This window comes from Protopterus annectens, chromosome 11.part0 (genome assembly GCF_019279795.1).
Source record: "Protopterus annectens isolate FY-2018-M chromosome 11.part0, PAN1.0, whole genome shotgun sequence".
Taxonomy (NCBI): domain Eukaryota; kingdom Metazoa; phylum Chordata; order Ceratodontiformes; family Protopteridae; genus Protopterus; species Protopterus annectens.
In genome coordinates, this window is record NC_056745.1 from 746,136,413 (window position 1) to 746,157,791 (window position 21,379).

Below are 21,379 nucleotides of genomic sequence, written 5' to 3' on the forward strand. Positions count from 1 at the left end.
AGCTTTTGAAGGCTCCAGGAGAATGCCACCTAATAGTAAATCAGGATAGAGTTCATTATAAAACCACTGTCTCTAAATTATATCCAATAATGAAATGATGATAAGAAGGCAACATGACATCTCCACTGTGACAAAATGTACCTAAAAAGACAAGTCTGCAGCTGAATATCAGAGTAAAACACTGCAATGCAGCCACAAATACTTGAAGCTGAATAGTGTAGTGTAGTGGGCCAGTCTCATAAGGAAGAGTGAAAATGACAGACTGCTAGCTAAATGTACAGCACTAAATATTAAGCAAGAGCTCAAATTTCACAAGGGCTTACCACTTCATAAAAATAAGCAGTTTAACAGTCCACCATAGGGATTAATATCCAATAAGGTAATCATAGTCCATAAACAGACTGCAGATAAATGTCCAATATTTACATCTGTAGGTAGACATTGCCTAACATCTTCAGATATGTGCACATAACAAGTCCATATAAAATGCACCTAAGACTGTCATTCAACTCTTAAAGATGTAAGTCCTAAATTTTTCTCTCCTCACATTGCCCCCCCAAACCCCAGCATAGGTAGTTCTGGTCAAAGTTTGCAGTGACAAATCAGTCTTGTGTAACAAAATGTATATTATTTTTAAATTTGTTATAATAACTCAGTGAATATATATTCTGTACATGCTTCATTCTCAACCTAAAAATAACCTAAAACTAAGACTTATACCCATCCATAATGAAAGCTGAGTATAATTTAACAGTTAAACTGTAACCATGAATGGCAAAGAGTGTACATAAAACCACGCATGGGTTGCATATTTATTGAAAGCAATATATCAGTTCCACTTGAGAGTTCTTAATAAGCTTTCAATAAATTATAATATGACACTCTGGTGTGCAGTGGATGTAAAAATTCCATTCTACCCTTTGAAATTTCAGATTAGCTCAATACTGAATTTGACCGCCATTGTATTGCACCACTCAGAATAAAAAGTTTTAGATATGACATGTTTGAAGTGGCAAAAATTATTCTTGCCTAATGAAGTATATAAAGATTATAATTTCCATGTGGTCTGTTTTCTTGGCCAATTACTTTCAAGGAACACAGTATTCTTAATGTTGTAAGTGAATTTTTGTCACCGATCCATTTGTATAGTCTTAGTTTGAATGTTTCAGAGCTCCTTGTTTTCCATAAATAAGCTAGAACTTTGTTCAAAATCTTGGTGTGTACTTTTATGCAAACCTATCTCTTTCTTACATGTCTTATAAGCCATGGCAGAAAACAAAGTATTCTGGTGAGGATTTGTTTTAATATTAATATGGAGATCAATTCCCAGTGTGGTTCTTGGTTCTTTACTATTAAGGTATTTACCAGCTACAAGGGTTTTCTGTGGACGAAATGTAGCCCATGTTTCATAGATTTAGTTATCCTAATTTAATACAGTAGTCACTATAACTTTTTACATGAATTTGTCTTTTAAATGATTTAGATGAGCTCCAAGTTATTACTTTGGATTTGTATGTATAAACAGAAGGAACTATTGTATTCCCTTACAGATCTTATTAATGTTTATAAACCTCCACTTGTAAAATACAGTACCTTTAGCTTATTGTCCTAAAAAGTAACCCTGGCATTCTGTTAACTTTGTTTTTAATAGTTGTGTTTGCTTTCAAGCTTATTTTGTTGTCAGTCAATATTTCCAAATCCTTAATTTAATTCACTGTATCATGTAAGGTATTATTAGAATCTTGGGAGGTATCATACTCCTAGTATTAAAATATAAATCATGTATGTTTAATCAACCATGAATGTATTTCTTTGAAATAGTTGTTTATTGTTGTTATAATCTTAGTAAAAATAAAACATGTACCTATTTTACAGTTATCAATGCATTTGGATAATTAACATATTTTGTAATTGGAAATGCAGAAAACAAACCATTTAAGAAGATTACACCCAGCAATTGCTAATGTGGTGCCTCGCAATTAATTGTATTGCATTGTGAATGTTTCCTTTGTATCTGTACATACTTCTGTCTATGTTGTAACTACCTAGAGATCCACTTTAAGTATGACTTAACTCCTTCTTTGATTAATTTGTCTGTAATAATGGGATGAAGTCAAAAAGTTAAGTTATGCTAGAGTATATACATATGGGAGATGTTAATTTTTCCAAAGCAAAACTGAATGCTAAATAAGTTAGCCAGACACTGTGCTAAGTCCAGACTTTGAGTTTGAATATAGTTCTTTTGTAATAATTGTTAAAGGCAGACTTCAAATCATTTGCCAATGACTGAGGTCAAACTTAGTGTGTGACGACTAGTAAAAGACTCTGTTTTACATTCTTTGTGCATTGAAACTAGATAAAATATTTTCCACTTCCTTGGTACAGATCTCATTTTCATCAAAAAAATTTAAACTAGCAATAAATATGCCCATTTCAAAGATATCATTAATACCCACTCCATATATCAAACTGCTCAAGTTCCTATGAGAGGGAAATATATTTGTCTTTTCTTTTATGAATGCTGACTTTGCCTATATACCTGTTAATGTCATCCCCTTCACGATCAAATCTTATCACCAACCTTTAATCTCTTCCCTCAAAAGTAGCACCAGATTGCCCACAAATTCAGCTAGTACTGGCCACAAATATATTTTATGTCCTACCAGTATGTTTTTATTTTTCTCATACATGCAAGAGAAGGCCTGAAGATCAATGTTTACTCACATTTTTTAACTAATATTTTGTATGGTACCATGACATACACTTAGCAAGGAAGATAGTTGTTTTTGTTTGCATTTTGTGTTTAGCAAATTATTGACCTTTTTTAATAGTCTGCTTCAAACCATGTCCGCTTCTCTGCAGTTGTAAAAGATTGTGCTGGACAACTGCCTCTACTTACAAAGACTGAAACTGCTGAACTTCAACACAGAACCAGTAAATTAAATAGTTAACTCTGTAATGCAGGACTAAACTAAAATAGGTAATTAAGTAATGATGATTTGGCTTATTCAAGCCACAGCTGATCTTATATAACCAAAAGCATTTTTAATGTGTGTGTGTGTGTGTGTGAAGGCCTTGGCAGGGCAAACTTCTTTTGTTGTTTTTATTCAGGAAATTGGTGACTCTTTCAGAATCATTTTGTTTTTTGGTTTCAGTATTTGAAGTCATGATACTTAAACTCAGAACAAGTAAAGTGAAGGACTATTTAATGAGGAGGACTGAATTGAAGTTCATCTGCTTCTAAGTAATATTTTGTTTATTTAAGTATTGGCTAAATATGATAACCAAAAATGTTTTGTTTAATGCAGAAAATATCGAAATGTGAAATATAATATGCCTTTTCTATAGATCCCATGTTATTCACTTACATATGGATATGTATCTGTGTGATGGCAGTCATTGCAATTTTTTTACATACTTTTTACATTTTTACTATTTATCGAATCTGAAGTAGACTACATCTGTAGCTGCCTTAAAAGTCAGCTGCTTCAGTAACCCAGCTAAATAAATGTATTACAAAAAATGTTTAAAAAATTAAACAAGCACTGTTCTGCATTTTTGCAAGATTAGCTTTGGGGAAATTCTATCAGAGAACCTGTGAGTGACTATCTTACAGAAATGCAATGAACCTTTCTGTATTAGTAAGATTAAACGAAATAGCACTGGAGTTAAATTCTTGAACTTTCCATTATAAGGATTGTCCTTCATTTTCTTAACACCTTAAAAAAAATGGATAAATCAATATGCCTTTTGTTCCACAGAGATTAACTACTTATAGATATATGGGAACAGTTCATGTTTTAGTACACAATCCAAAAAATTCCATGCAAGTCCACCAGCATGTAACCAAGAACCAAACAGTAAAAACACAAGCTGAACTATGTGCATCCAACGCAATAAGCTTATTGCATGAACATTGATTAAGCACTTTCCTTCCAAAGAACTTAATCAGAATCTGTTATTACACTCCATTAAAAATATTTAAACCATAAAATCTAACCATGTGATGAGTTATAGCCAAACACACACAATCAATGACATCAAATGTATATTATATCATACACTATCATTTCTGTCTGTTAAACTGACATATGAACACACTTGTGCATTCAGCCTGCTACACACCCACATACAAACATTTACACTCTCAAGCCCCTACCTAATCCCCCTACTGTCACCACCCAGGCAGGCAGACAGACATTTTGGCTGAGTTAATAATCACAACCAGTCATGGTAATCCATGCAGCCAGGTGATTCTGTGAATCACTCAGCATTGCGAATCACTTACTGCAGGTATTTTTGGGGGAGAGCACACAGGGAATTAGCATTTACTGCTACCTCAGAATTATTCATTGTTCTACAGCATGGCTGTTGGCACAGCACACCAGAGCGATTCTTCTGAATTTGCAAAAATCACTGTAGTAGGCCTGTGACTAAATCAGAAAAAGTTACTGTGATGGCTTGGCTGCTTGTGGTGCACCTTATCACATGCAGAAAGCCTTTGTTAATATCAGGGCATAATTTTACCTAAAACTTTTATCAAAATGCCAGGATAATATAACTGAAACTATTTTTCCACCAACTCTTGGTAAGCAGAATCTCATTAAGTCTTTTTAGTTTTTAGATATTGTGTACTTTGCCTTAAACAAATACTTGCTAAAGCATTTATTTAGTGACATTACAGGTCTTCAATTCAGCTGTCAGTGAATAAGATGAACTATTACATTGCACTGAATTGTCAGTATTTTAGTTTTAGCTATGTTTTTGGACCTTTTCTTCCATGAAAGGACTGGGATCAGTCACCTTTATCCTGGGAACCTGTGAAAGAGTTTGTTAACTTTCTCACTGCCCTTTCATAGAAGTTGAGACAGAATAGGTTTCCCTTTTCATTGCTCTTGTCTGTCCACCCACCCATTTTATTTAGCTTCAGTAAGCTTTTGTTGCCTATCTTTGTATCCTCATGTATCAATAACTTTTATTTCTTCCTTCATTTGCCAAATTGACTGTGTTTTCCATCACTTTAGATTTTTGATTTTTTTGCTTTTTCCATTGTCAGTAGTGTGCTTTTTTTCTGTGTTTCTTTTTATTTTCAGAATGATATCCAACCGCATCCCCCTTTTCCCATTTTTGCTCATAGGTTCTGGGTGTTACTTCAGAAGTGGCAATCATCTAGAGCCAAGGTTTACATCACCTGGTGGCCAGCCGTCCCACTGTAGTTCTTCTGCTTGGCACACTTGCATGCACACTCACACCTATGACTGATTTAGAGTGTCCAGCCAGTTTACTGCATGTCTTTGGAATGCAGGAGGAAACCAGAGCACCTCAAGGAATCCCACGCGAACATAGGGAAGACACAGAAGGCACCCCAACCAAGAATCGAACCAGGGAACCTCTTTCTGTAAAGCAACAACACTATCTGCTGCCCCACTATGCCACTATTTCAGAATGAAATATTTCCCATTATTTTCCTGACTTTCTAGTTTCTGCCTGACTTTCAAACATACTGACACTCTTGGTATCAATGTGAAAGTAGAAAAATGCAACACAGTCATTTAGCATTTTACCTGTTGAGTTTAATGGAGTTTGTTTTATGTAAAAGCTTAAAGATTGTACTAATTCCTATTTAAGAATAAAAGCACAGAACCTGAACAACTGCAAGCAAGTTGCAAATGGACATTTTCGCTGAAGATGCTTACACACTGGCGAAGACCAGCAACTCCAACAACATACTCCAGAAACTTTTATTTAACATAATAGAAAATGTGGTGGTGCTGCGGTAGCGTTGTCGCCTCACAGTATGATGTTGTCCTGTTCGATTCTCAGCTAGAGCGTCTTCTGTGTGGAGACATCCGTGAATGGGCGTACCTTCATTGAAGGTTGTGCATCAGAGTTGGCAACTCGGCACTTAAAAATCTACTGCCAATCATTAGCGGACCGGAGTTCCGCTGTGGCGACCCCTAACCAGGAAAAGCCGAAAGACACAACAACATTTAGCTTTAATATCACATATGGATTTTCAGTGAGATAACACTCTTCAAGTTTTGCTTCATTCCATGCTGAATCCACAAATAAGAAACACTGAAATACACTGCAGGAGTACTGGCAGCTAGCGCAAAAGACTGAAGCCCGGACTTGTTAATAAGCTGCTTCCTGTTGCAAGAGTGAAGGGTTTGAATCATTCAACCTTTGTTTATCTAATGTACAACATTGAGGAAGTCACTTTAAACAGTGCTTTGGAGCAATTGGAACTTGGTGATAGGCTGCTTAATGGACTCCAAGGCTGCATGTCTAACTACTCTGAAGCTGTTGTCATATAGTATTGGAAGAAGGTATTTGGTTTCTGCCATTAAATCCAATTATCACCCAGAAACCGATTTTTGATCTAATACGTCATGTCTAGATGGTGGTATAAGTTTGGCGGTCCAGTGTGGGTTGGGTTTCCTAACTGTTACTTCTTGCTTTGTTGCAGAACAGCATATTAAACCACTTTAGTGAGTCCAGTCTTTTTTTTTTTATTTCTTTCTTTGTGTTGGATTACTGTGATGGTCTGAGTGGGCTCTGCAAGACCCCTTTTCAGTGTAAGTCTGGGGAGAAAAATTCCACAGAATTACAGATTGTTACTATATAAAGAATATAACATGTAGACAGGACAGAACAATGTAATACAATACATGACAAAAATAATGCCTTGGCACAATGACTGTATTTAGGAGGAAGAAGAAAGAAATAGCTACAAGGCATTGCAAGATGACATGTAAAGAGATGGAGGGTGTATTAATGAGAGTAGAAAAGAGAATTAGGAAGAGACAGGAGAGTAAGGAGTCATTATTAAAGGGAAGCTTGTTGGAGTGGTTCTGCAGAGAGGGATTTATTGTAAATAGAAAGCTAACAGTTTAGAGTTAGAGTAGAGAATAACATTGAAGGATTTAGGATGATAAAGGGCAGGCAGGATGATTAGTGGGAAAGAATGGAGTTAAAGGAAACCAAATTTGGAATTAATCTATGAACAGTTCTAGAAAAAAAGCAAGAGATGTAATTGTGGGTTTAGCCAGGTGAGCTGGAACAAGAGTAGTGCAAGGAATTAATTAGGTAACCCTTTAATTTGACTTTGAAGCAAATAGGGGAGGATATTAGCATAGTAGTGGGGGGGTGTCCACAATGTAGATGTGTAGGTGGAAGATAGGGAGTCATTGATGGCATTATGTGATTTTTTGGGGTTCAGGCGCCTAGGCGGCGAGACATTTCCCTGTGGTACGTTTGACTGGGGACACATGGCTGAAGTGACATTCAGCTGCAGAGAAATATGGCTGTTTGCAAATTCCCTGTGGGCAAAGAGAAGCACACCCTGCCATGCTCACAGCTTTAATAACCAAATGAATGGTGGCAGAAGAATGCTCAGTGTACAGTGCATACTTATGTAACTACAACATGTAGAAGTGTGCTACAGCATGGAGGAAATCCTGCAGGATACTGTAGTCACATTTATGCTCTAGTATGTGTTTTAGGTAATGTTCCCTAGACACTGTGAATGGGGTAGTAGTCCACACACTCCAATTATAATGGCACTGCCCATTGTGCACTGCATTTGTAGTACCAGTGACATGCCCTCTGGCCAACCTGCTATTGATGCCTGCCATATTGCCTGCTGTCTCATGTTCCATTGGGGACCATGGACATTGTTTTCCTCCTGTGCATTTGGTTACTGAAGTTGTGGGCATGGCAGTGTATGCTTCTCTTTGCCCACAGGGAATTTTCAAACAGCCATATTTCTCTGCAGCTGAATGTCACTTCAGGCATGTGTCCCCAGTCAAATGTTCCACAGGGAAATGTCTCGCTGCCTAGGTGCCTGAACCCGATTTTTTTTTTATCTGAGATATATTTGTGTCTTTTGAGCAAAGAAGTCTTGTGGAATTGTACCACTGCAGAAGGGGATTGAAGGAGTGATGTATGTAAGGAAAGAAGAGTATTCTGTGTGCAATTTTATCTGTATATCTTTGTGTTTTTTTGTGTTTGTGAATGTGATCCAGTTTAGTTTTTTGAGTGCAAGACATTGCTAACTTGAGTTGGGCAATTTGTTAATACATTTAGTGATTTTGTTATTGCATTGCTGTAGTTTTTGGATTGACATGAAGTTAATGCTTGTAAGTGTATATGAGACATAGAGTAAGCTTGATAGGGTGTAGGATATAGCAGCTGTTCTGTGTGATTGTGCAGTATGAACATTAGAAGCTTGGTAAAGGAGGCCTAATTTATAGTGAGTGTTTCTCACTAAGCGTTGAATATTTCTGTTAAGTTGATCATCTAGGATGATCCCTAGTCATGCACTCAACCTCTTAGTGCAAAAAAAACTGGACAAAGCCTAAAATAATAGGGAGAAGCCCAAAAATTTTAATAGATTTTAAATATTGCTCTTATAGACATAGAAAGTCACTAGGATAACAGGATTTGTGTTAGCATGCATGTTCTGAAGGATATGAAGTCTGAAACTCAAACAAATTTAGTGACTTTACTTCTCAGTAGTTTGCTAGAAAAACACACATTTTATGAGGAATAAACCAAAAATATGAGGCAAACATCTGGGCAGTCTGCAAAATCTAGACAGTTAAGAGATATACCCCTAATAGTTTTGTTTCTGATACCATTTCTAGTTGTATATCTTAATAGGAGAGGATACTAAAGTTGGAGTTTTTGTTTGTGTAAAATCTGGGGGTATAGACCATTACTTTCATTTTATTGGGGTTTAACAGTAACTGTGATTGAGATGAATGATTTGCAGTGTGGGTAGTAAGAATGATGAGCAAATTAGAGTAGCATCATCTGCATATTAAATTAGTGCTGCATGAGCTGAGGCAGAAGCAAGATTATCAATGAAAAGGTTAAATAATAAAGGTCCAACAATGAAACCTTGTGGTACACCAATAGATATTGGTAAGTACATAGAAAAGGCTGAGTGTCATTTGACTGTTTGTAAGTGGCTGTTGAGGTAGCTTGACAACTAGTTCAGTGAAGCAGTGAGCAACCTAGTGAGTGTAGAATGTGTAGCACTTTTGGATAATGAACTGTCACTATGGGAGTTAAACAGGCCATTGACAGAGTACACAATTGTTTACAAATGCTGTTAAATGACATGATTATAACTGAAGAAACCTTTGGGTTTCTATGGATAGACAAAGCTGTCATACTGATTTTTAAAGCACTTCCCAAGATTCATAAGTCTTTGGTTAACCCACCCCTAAGACCAATAGTCTCAGGTAGGGGTTGGGTAACCGAGAATATCTCCATTTGGTTGGAGTATACACTTAGACCCTTTGTAGGATTGATGGGCAATATCTTGACAGATACGGGACATTTTTTGAAGATGTTGGGTGAAGTGAATAGAATGGAGAATATAGGTAGACTTTTGATGGTGACTCTGGATGTTCACAATCTGTTTACTGTCATAAATAACAACTATGGTATTACCTCAGTAGGTGAACTTTTGAAGGACTTAGGTGTAACTGGAGAAAAAATAAACTTGATTCAGGTATTATTGGCGCAGGTTTTGGAAAATAATTTATTTATGGGAGTCAATTCCATATATAGACAAGTGCAGGGGGTAGCCATGGGCACCCCCTGCGCAAACACTTATGCAAATTTAGTCCTCTCTCATTGGGAGAGGTCCTTTGTTTTAGGCAATGATAGATGGAAGGGACACATCAAAATGTATGTGCATTTTGTAGATGATATCTTTATTTTGTGGGATGGGGAAGCAGGTTTGTTGGATGACTTTGTGGAATTTTTACACTCCACGACCACATTTTTTAGATTCACTGTTAACACCTCTTATGATTCCATTGAATTTTTGGATGTTTGCATTATGCAGGAGGAGGTAGGTTTTACCTCGAGGTTACACAGGAAAGACTGTTGGAAGAACACCCTTTTATCATATGACAGCATGCACCCTCGCTACACATATTCCAACATTGTGCAGGGACAAGTAAGTAGGGTCTCCAGGATTTGTTTGGCTGACGCTTGCTATGAGGAGGAAATCATTAAACTTAGGGGATGTTTCCAAAAAAGGGGTTATGAAGGTGAATTGGTCAATAAAGTAATGGATAACAGTAAAGGATTCAGGTGTAACAAATACAAACCCTGGCTTAAATGGACCCAAGGGGATTCACCCATCACCAGTAACAGAGTGACGCCACAAGGAGGCGCACAACTGATGTTCACCTACAGTAGTAACATCGGGAACATCTGTAATATAGTGCGAAAAAATTGGAATATTTTAACAAGTGATGATGGTCTCAAGGGAATTATAGGGAGCAATCCCAGCTTCAGATATAGAAGGAACAAAAATCTGAAAGATTTGCTTTGTAAGGAGAGATCTATCACTACGAGTAATCCTGTAATGACAACAGTAGGGACCGTACCGTGTGGGATATGTAAAGCTTGTGGTTGCATTAACAAAGAGACTAGCTTCAGACATCCAGTCACTGATAGGGTTTTTCTGTTGAAGGGGAGGGCCACTTGTCGAACAACAGATTTAGTGTACCTAGCTGAGTGCTGTCAGTGCCCCTGTTTTTATGTGGGGAAAACAAATAACATGTTGAAAGTAAGGATCTTGCAGCATCTATCTAGCATTAGAAATAATGACTTACGTAATGCCCTAAGTAGGCATGTGAAAGACCACCCCACATATAGGTTCAAGTTTAGAGTAATAGTGAATGTTAGATTAAATAATAGAGGAGGGGACATTAAGCATTTAACAGAGTTAGCTGAGTCTAGGTGGATTATTGAGTTAATGGCCCATAGAGAACCAGGATTAAATGAGGTAATACCTATTAAGCCCGTCCTTCAGAATAGGCGGGTTTTTTACTGATTGCTATTGGATCTTGTTTCTTTTAAAATGTATAGTAATATTGAGAGCTTTATCTGATGAAGGGTTGTATCCCGAAAGTGCTCATCTGGTGTTTTAAACGTTTAATAAAAGGTTTTAAAAGGTATAGCAGTGTCCTGCCGCGTTTTTCCTTGCACTTTTGGATAAGAGACGGTATCAAACGTGTTGTAAAGATCAAAGAAGATTGAGGATACAAGCTTGTTTTCATTTTTCTTTTGAAAAATTATATTAAAGAAAGACAGTAGGACTGTTGTGGTGCTATGATTGGAGTGAAAGCTAGGCTGGGTGTGTGACAAGATATTATTGGACTGGAGATATCGAAGAACCTGATAATGGGCAAACTTTCAAGTATTCTTGACAGGGTTGAAAGAATAGCAGTGGGATAGGAATTTGACATTTCTGTGGAAGTGCCATCATTATGCACAGGTAGAATAAAGGATTTTCCATCATACAGTAACAGTGGCTTCAGATATAGACTGATGAGTATAGAAATGGGGTAGGAGAGATGAGTGGCAGATAGATTTAGGCACTTAACTGGCAGATTGTCAGAGACTAGAGTGGTTGGTTTTAGCTTTCTAAGGCTTTTCCATAGCTTTGGTTGATACTGGTGTAAAGCAAAATACACAGGATTTGATGAAGTGAGAAATGAAAAATTTAACTTGAATGTTTTAAATTACTGCAGCTATTGTGTCTATGAAATGATAGTTGAATTTATTTTCTATTTTGTAGTTGGAGATAGTAGGAAAGGACTTGGGTTGAGAGCATTTCCATGGTTTTAAGAGGCTGCGTGTTGAGGACCAGAAGGACTTTCATTTAGAGAAGTGTAGCAGTTCCTTTTTTCAACTAAGTTTTTTAGAGAGGTTGCATAGCTGTCTGTAAGACTGATATGAGGATTGCATTTTTTGTGTGTGCGAGTTTTCTAAGCTTTATCTCTCTGCTGCATTACTTGTTTTGTTTCTGATTTTAGCCAAGATGCAGGGTTAGAGCCATTCCTAAGTGTTCTAAGTGGGGTAAGTGAATAAATAAAATTCAGGAAAGTAGAGGTGAATTTGGCTTCAGCTTGATCTAGAGGGAAATATTTGAGTGATGACCAATCACATTGTGCTATTGAAAGTATATGGGAGTTGAGGTCAGAGTTCATTGCATTTTTAACTTCACTAATATTTATAGCTTTGTGCATGTTGTTCTGTTGACAACTTGCAAATATTGGATGATGGTCACTTAATGTGTCTGTGAGAGCACTATAAGTATTTATTGATTGATTCAAATCTGACAGGCTTGGCATCTTTATTTTGGGCATACGTCCTTATTGCTTTTTGTTTTTTTGTTGAAGTTTTGGAACATGAATTTTGCATGTTAAACCTCGACTCATGTAAGCACACATGAGTTCTCATAACATTCGCAGTCCAACACAAGAAAAATCAATTCATTATTATTCTGTCCCATTACATATTTAATTTATTCACTGTTTTCTTTTACCTGTTTTTTTTTTCTTTTTTGCTACAGGACCCTGTCATGTTTGGTTAATCTGCATTGACAGTGTAGATCTCCTGTGTATAATAGTGCAATGTGTGTGCTCCTGGATGGCCAGGCTTCACTTTTCTTCCCTCCAAGAAGGATAAGAAATTAAAGCTTGTTCAAGTTTCTCTTTCTCTGTCTTGCTGACAGATACAGCAGGCATCTAAGCCACCAATCAAAATTAGGTTGCCTGGTTCATAATCAGGGCTTTATCCCTCTTTGCCAGTGGAGTTGGCTTAATGTTTTATTGTTCTTAGTTTGGTCTATTTTTCTTCAGTTTTACTTCCAGTTTTGTTTTATAGAAACTGAAAAAAATGTTTATCATCTTCTAGATTGATATCTTGGATTTATTTTTTTCTTTTTCATAGGAAAAACAACTTTCTCCATATACTAGTAGGAGCCATTATCCAAGCAGCTATGAGTGTACTTTGACCTCGACCATCCATGACCAATCCCTCACATTCAATGCCTCATGTATTTGCCTACTTAGTAGATAACCTATACCATACCACAGACTGTCATGTCTGACAATTCATGGCTCCACAGGATGAAATATGATGTCACCATTGAAATATCCATGAAGTGGCTCACCACTTCCATCCTCCCCCCACTGGTCTGCAAATATTTAATGACACCTTCATCATTAATGCAAATAGCTGGGATTTATAATTAAGCAGTAAATCAACCCCTTGGTGGAGACATGAGCTCCTGTAGCACATCAGATACTGCCTTTACCTTTCTATCTGTGCATATATACTCCATAACATCTGAAGACAAGGATTCGCATAACCAGCTTTGGAAACCACAGCCAAAATATTTTATTCTGCTTGCAAGGAGCAAGACATCAGGCTGGGAAACCACTATACCATCTGTCCAGGATGGGCATGTTTTACACCAGTCACTCCCATCCTCCCCTTTCCAAATTCTCCCCTGCTTGAGCCCCTGTTTGAACTTGGGTCATATGGTCAAAGTCACAGCTTCATTTACCTGCACCATGGAGACAGGTTAGTCTTTTTCTTTTTTTCTTAACACAATTTTAGAATGTTAATCCACCCATAGTGTTTCCACGCCAGATTTTCTTATTTACTTGACTCTTTGTCTGTCCTCAGGTGCGTCTTTCAGTGGTTCTTCTTAGCAATGTACCAGCAGATGTAGATCTGCATGTAGTGACATCCTCTCAGAGCTTGTTATTATGATAAGGAGAATTTGTTTTGCTTCTTGAACTCAGCATACGATGCTAGAAGGTTTGAGTGAACCAACACTTTATTTGCTCACATCTAATGCTCAATTCAATTTGAGGGTTGCATTTATGGGGTCCTGTATCACTGATCCCAAAAGCCATCAAAGAACCAGAAAAAAAACAGGATATCAGACACTTCTTCCTTTCTTTTTCCTTCTTATTTACAGCAGTACCATTGTTGCAAGTTAGTTGTTGGACCTAGATGTCTGGCAGCATACTTGGCTGCCTTCATACTCCACCATGAGCTGGCTCATATCTTGATGAATCTTGATAACGGTGCATATATCCCTTTTCATAAGTTATGTTTGAATTCTTTTTTACCTTCCTAGCTTCTGAGAAATGCAGTTGTGTTATCTTCTCTTTTTTATTTTATCTTTCATTGACATGAAAGTGTTTAGCATACTCTGAATGGCTGTCAAAGACACATTAACTACCTCAGAGTTATCTTGCAATCATTGAGCAATTATGTAGCATTCTTAGAATGATGGCTAAAAGAAGCTGCATTTGCTGTACTGTGATTAGTCAGTCAAAACATTTGATGTTAGAAATATTACCATGGTTACTACTTCCTAATTCATTTCAACCCCTCTTAAAGTAAATAATTTATTTCTATTGTAAATGTGTAAAGATCTAAATAGAGTAATAATCCTGATAACTTATAAACGTATATATATATATATATATATATATATATATATATATATATATATATATATATATATACTTACATACACATAACCATTACATCTGTTCGGTAGGAAGGTAAATTTGGAGTTTATTTAAAAACATATCACATCCTGGAACAGAAAGAGGGTTAAACTTACTAGAAGAGATCACTAAAAGTTATTTTTATACATAGCGTAGGTGTGAAAGTTCCAAGATCTGGTTTATGGGATTTTGCTATTAAGTGCATTTCTCTAGAAAAGACACAGACATGGTTCGTATCCTTCATTTCAAAGATTATTTCCCAGACTATAATGTTGATGTTGCTACAGCCCACATATATACAGTAAAAGTAATTTAGGTTTCCTGGCACATTCTCTACCTTATAAATTTGGTATATGCAATGCAAAGAAAGGGAAGCATTCCCTAACCACTTCCTTTTTGGCTGCTGTCAGATGAGTTGAATGTAAATCCAGAGAACTTTGGTTCTAAAGTAGGGACGTGAGGCTTTGCACACAACATGGAGTAAAAAGATTAAGATATAAAATGCACAACACCCTTTCACCAAATGAATATTGAAAATAAATGTACCAGATTCCTAACATCATCTCCTCGATAAGCAGTGACTTTTTAGGAAAAAAACTGAAGTGCCTACTAATAGAAAACTATACTTACTTTAGGCACATAAGTTAAATCAGACAAGTATATATCATGGAAGTCTTTAAGAAATATTTATGTAGTTTGCTGAGTATCAACAACGTCAGGTATAACTGTTTGTGGATTTAGTGCATTTGCACTTAATATTCTGCCTAATGTTTGAACAACTCGGATAATGAATTGAGTGTGCAATAAAGTAACCTATAGAGTGCTATTTAATGTACTTTCTACTACTCTAACTGAAATGTCCTGTTCACAGTGTTTTCTGTTGCTCCACCAAAAAAAACATTATTAATTATAGTATATTACTGTATTGCTGGTCTAACATAAATGTATTAGTTATTGTATGTTCACTACCTGAGGTTACTGTGCTGTGATAACATTTGTATATAACTGTATGCAAGATATACTGGCAGCAATTGCGAAATGTAAGCTGAAATGCATTTTAAACTGTCATAATATATTTCAACTGCATTTGTAAATGCAATTTGTCTAATCCATCCTTTAGAAGATACGTTAAACTGAAACCCCATCTGCCTGAGTTGGTGTTGGCTCATATGTAGAACATACCAGGGCACTTATCATTAAGTATATGGAAATTTTTCTGGTGCTCCAGCCAAATTTTCCACCTCAGGACTCTGTTGGAAAAAGGCACCGGATCAACACAGTCAAAAATGTAAGTAAAGAAGGAAGTAAATAAATAAATGTCATACTGTATTGCTATCACGGCCTGTTGTTTTGTCATAATGGTCTGGGTTGTAGCTAAAAGGTCCTCAGACTAGTTCACGTACCTGGTTAACCAAATGTAAAATAATTTAATAAAACCTCACACTTAAGAAACAGAGATTCTGTTGTGCTAGGCAGTCAACTTTGCTCTGAAGTCTGAGACTATTGTTGGAATGCACAGTAACAGTGACATCATCTCTGTGAAAATTAGGTGAAATTATGGCTTATATATGCTGATCTTTCTAAGATAAATCAAACTGCAACCAAATTTGTGAGGTGGACGGCTCAAGAGGGCATTTCTACAAACTTCCAATTAAAATAAAGCAGTTTTCCTATGTTCTGCACACCTCCTCTATAGAAAAAGACCCCCTGTTCATCCTCAGTTATTATCAGCCCTGAGATCACTACAGCTTGGGAAATGGGATGTAGTAATTTGGAATACTTGCAGCTTACACAACCTGCCATGACAAATGAAGACATGCACAATTGTATCCTACCAGTCATACTCTATCATACTTCTCCTACAAAGACAAACTTGAGTAGCTGTTTCTTCTTTAATTTCATTCATGTATGAAAGAGGTTACTTCTGGAATTGTTTTTATTCTCTAACACAAGTATAATGTCACTTGCTCTATTACAGGGCTTTATTCTTTTATACTTCCTGAAGAACTATATCTAAGCAGGTCCACATTGTTTGCTCAAGTGATTTAATATCACACATTTTATTTTGTTCTCATTCATTTGTTTGCTGACCATCAGTTCTCTATTGGCCACTTGGCCCATTAATTCATCACCAATGGGGGCAAGAGCTGACTGCCATCAAAGGATTTTTTTTTAGTTTTTAAACCTACACCTCACTATACATGCTTATTAACATACTTCAGGATTTTGTGCGCAATGGGCATCAGAGAGAGAGAGAGGTTATTCACTTCCGCAAGTGTGGTCTTTGGTTTCCTCCGGGGTCTCTTCCACTGGACGGAGTAGCTCAAGCCTGTACCACACCACCTCCTTCTCTTGTAGGCGAGCCAGAAATGCAGTATCACTGCTTCCTTCCCTCTACCTCTGCCAGCAGACACCTGAGCTACTAATAAAACTTAGGTCATAGAGTTTTGTCGCTCTATGTAAGTGGAGTTGGCTGGCATAGACTATAAAGCTGCTTCACCAGTCTTGAAGTACAGACTTTGTTAAGAAGAATATTATCATGTGGAGGAAGCAAAAAAGCTTAGAGGAAGGACAGAGGCAGTGACTCTTTGAAGGGAGACCAAAGAATAAGCACCTTCTGCTTTTGTGAACTACTAAATGGCTGGGGATCCTGACAAGGGGTGGTATTCTATGGTTTATAGTGCATTTAAAAAAAAAACAAAGTTATTACAGGGCATGTAAAACAGCAGTTAAAGAAATGAGACATGCTAGGGAGATACAATAAGTGGAGAATCTAGACAGAGAAGAAGGAGCAATAGAGTACATGTTGTGGCAGAGATTCTGGCAGAGGGAAAGATAGAAAGACAAAAGTGTAAAAAAAAAATATGTGGAGAAGCAGAAGGGATATATGGAACATTAAAAGGAAAATGGTACAGATTAGGTAAAACGGGAAGGTCAAAGTGCTAGCATTATGGAGAAGTATCATAGCTAGAGTTAGATGGGGCAAAAAGTGGAAGAAGACACATTTGTTGTGAGTAGAGAATGCACTGAAGCTGACATTTGAAAATCAGTCAGGCCTTGCTAAAGGCAATCAGCAGGACTGGATGTAACCAATGCATACCTGTGCAACTGGTAAAAATGGTTAGATAACTCTGTGGTGGCACTAAAGCAGAAGGGACAGTGGTTTTCAAAGATTTATAGTAAAGTAGAAAGTTTGGTAGCTTTTTCTTTGGTGTGAGTAATGCCATGTGAAAATGTTTTAAAAGTGAGAATAAGCAGCTGAAGAGCTGTAGTGGAAAGCAAAGACCTGGAATAGTTGTGGACCGAATGGATGGTGTAAAGGTACATTGCTGTGATTGTAATGCACAGGGTCCTGGGTTCAAGACTTGGATACATTGCTTGATAAAGGAATAAGTGACAAGGCCTGTCTCCACCCACAAACACAGGGTAATCAGGCTGTGAAAGAGATACTAGAAAAGTACATTATAGCAATAACCCACGCCTGGATGTGGATAATGCTGGATTTACCCACGGTTGGCGTGGTTTGGTCCCGAGGGCGAAGCCCGAGGGACCAAACAAAGTCAACCATAGGTAAATACAGCATTACCCACACCCAGAAGTGGGTTATTGCTATTATACCATGACATTATTTAAGAAAAGAAACTATTACTTTTCTTAAATAATGGCATAGTATAATGCCTGTTTACTGCCCTTCCGCAGATGTCTGGCATCCGGGGCAGTTCTGATGTACTGCACGCCTGCGCAGTACATCAGAGCTGTGGACAAAAGCAATGGAGAAAGCAAGATCTCCGTTGCTTTTTATTTTAGCTATGTTAAATGGGTTTAACATAGCGAGACAGTTTAAAATAAGCAACGGAGATGTCCGTTGCTTATTTTAAAACTGTCTCGCTATGTTAAACCCATTTAACATAGCGAAACAGTAAAAAGCAACAGAGATCTTGCTTTCTCCGTTGCTTTTTTTTTAAAACCTGTCTCGCTATGTTAAATGGGTTTAGCATAGTGATACAGCTTTAAAATAAGCAACGGAGATCTCCGTTGCTTATTTTAAAGCTGTCTCGCTATGTTAAACCCATTTAACATAGCGAGACAGTGTTTAGTGAGTTATACTAATGGAAAAAAGTCCGGGCGACCGGACCTTTTTCCATTAGTATAACTCGATTTACAATGTGCACGCTGGCCAATCAGCGTGCATGTTTTGGGGGGGTCATGGTATAATAAAGATGTTGTCTGTTGATATTAAAGTTTTGGGGAGAGAGGCAGACAAATTAGTGACATAATAAGAAGAACACAGAGGAGAAAGGGCAGTTAAATGGAATGGTGACATTAAAGAAAAGAAAGGGAGCAGAAGATAGAGAATCGAAGTGTGACTGTTCAGTAAAAAGATTCCAGGAAACAAAATGTATCAGCTACATACAGAGCAAATGAATGGAAGTATCATTTCTGCAGGTCCAACAGGGCATTACAGTACACAGACTATGGCACTTTTGTACAGAGGCTTAAGGCTATGAGCAGCTAATGGTCTTCACTTATAGCCTTGGGTTTTATTTCCTCAGACTAAACTACCTACTGTGCGACCACACTACTTAAGCAAATGGTGCTGCTGGACTCAAAAACTATGTATCAACCTGGTTTGTAAAATAAATTTAAATAAATCTGTGTTCCACGTGTACTTAGTTTGCTGGCTTTTAAGCTAGTCTGTTCCATTGCTTATTTCAGACAGATTAAAAATCATAAGTTTGAGGTGTTTTCTGTTTAGCATTTTGGTTGCTACCTGCAACACATATTCATTACTCTATTTGTCAGTCTAAAGTGGATGAGATTTCATCTTGTTTGTTTAAATCTGCTGACTTTTAACTGACAGATCATTTTTTTTTCTTTTTTTCTCCACAGTTGTGGTCCTGCAGTCTATATTTATGTACAAAGGTGATGAGGGACAAAGTCTCTGAGGCAGGAGAATGGAGAAGGTTTATCTTCCCTGTAAAAATCAATTTTTATTAAATTTCATATGGTTAAAGCCTTTTGAGTGCTGCATAGTCATTAGTACACAATGAAACAGGACTGATAACACCATTTTGTACACTATGGGGCATGTTTATATGGTCTCACTCCATAGTAAACACCTTGTGGCATGATCATGTGGTCTCCTCATTATTACTACTACTACTATGTGACATGATCACATGTTCTCACCCCATGCATGGAGTACATATGCAAACAACCCCCTCCATGATTGTGTGCTATTCATGAAGCCAATACTATTGGAGTGCAAGGTGATCCCAAAGGAATAACCTTTGGGACAACAGACTCATACAGTAGAATTGCTCTGCACTTCTTAGTGCAACAATCCCTCATCTTCCCTTGTGAATGTGTTGCTCAGCAGACAACACTGAGCAACATATTAGAGCTGTCACATCCACAAAAAAAATTATCATCACATAGTATGAACATCTCTACAACAGTGGAGACCCTAATGATACTGGCACACCTCACACACACCTTGTCCCACACTACACTCAATGATCTTGGAAATCTTCTAACAATGGAAGCTTGCACATTGCCATTTCTCCTCATTGTCATATGACAGTAATAATCCCTCATCTTCCCACTTACCTAATTACTATGACTTCTTTATGAATTATATTCAACCATGATGACGGACCATAGAACAGCAGTTTAAGGCAGTTTTGGTGAGTGCTTGAAAGGTATTCTGAGTTCCCATATATTTCTGGAGTGCATTTACCATTTTTCTAGATCATATATTGTCATCTAGACTTCTGCCTTTTACTAACAGACATACATGTCAACCATCTAGCATTAAAAATCAAAGCACTAGCCTTTATAAACCATAGCAGAGAGTCAGAAAGTGGAACAGTTTCTTATTTTTCACAATAGAAGGTCTTTATATACTAGACCCTATATAGTTATTAGTAATGAATCTTTAAATAGGCTTAGCTTATGTATTTAAGAAAATATGTACCAGTAAACAGGTTTGACGTTTTAAGGGACATCATAAATCTAGGAGCAGCATGGCTAAATTTGAGGGCCAAAATAATAACACTATGCCTAAATCATATAATTTGAGAGGTATGTTAACAGTCTGTTGTCAAAATAGTATTTGTTTGTTTTACAGACCAACTTGGATGTGTGAAATGTGTCCATTTGCAAATAGTCTGTCTGAGTCACCTAACAATATGTCTTTACTCCACAGACCAGATGTAGGTTACTCACTACTCTTATACCTATTAAACTGTTGCCAGTCTATACTACTGCAGCATGTCAAGTAAAAAGATAGCATTTTTTTTACAATAAATTTTTATTAAATTTTAAAGATTAAAACTGTACAAAAAGAAAACTATTTACAGTTTAAAAGTACACAAAACTAAAACATGCCAATCCTTCTTTTTATGTAAATGCATACATATATATATATATATATATATATATATATATATATATATATATATATATATATACACACACACACACACACACACACACACACACACACACACACACACACACACACACACATGCTCTTGAGACATGCACTTTTTTGGTTTCAGTATAGAATTCCTGACATGAACAACAGTTTCATTTAAGAAAAATATAAGCTACATAGTAATAGAAAATAGAATACAGATGTTATTTATCCTTCCATTCCTCATCACTTCAGTAAGATTACTTGGTTTGATGTTTATCGAGTATAACTGACTCATCAAGCGCACTGTTTAAGACAATGATAATCCTGTAAAACAATGTTTAGCAAATGGAGTGTCTGCATATTTGCTTAACTGTTGCAGAGCACAAAGTAGTTATTTTTTAAAGTCATTATAAACCTAGCAAGTATTTATAAAGTAAGAAAATGGATTGGAGAGGGAGCAAAATGACTTTTTCTTAAAAGTTGTCACCTCTTCTGAAAGTGACAACCCTGTCTCAGACTATGGTATTGAACATTTCTTACAGTTTTCACCACTTCCTAAAGAGACAACCCTATATCTGACTATGGTATTAAACATTCAAAATGTATTTTTCTA

At 36.8% G+C, this 21,379-nt stretch overlaps 1 long non-coding RNA gene across 1 annotated transcript in view; it reads left to right on the top strand.

Moving 5' to 3' along the window:
* The window catches only part of LOC122814838, a 56,371-nt gene extending 37,051 nt beyond the window's left edge, over positions 1-19,320 (top strand). The window contains exons 2-3 of the long non-coding RNA XR_006366907.1: positions 15,466-15,633; positions 19,236-19,320. This is a non-coding gene — a long non-coding RNA (uncharacterized LOC122814838). The remainder of the gene's footprint in view (positions 1-15,465; positions 15,634-19,235) is intronic.
* The last annotated feature ends 2,059 nt before the right edge of the window (positions 19,321-21,379 follow it).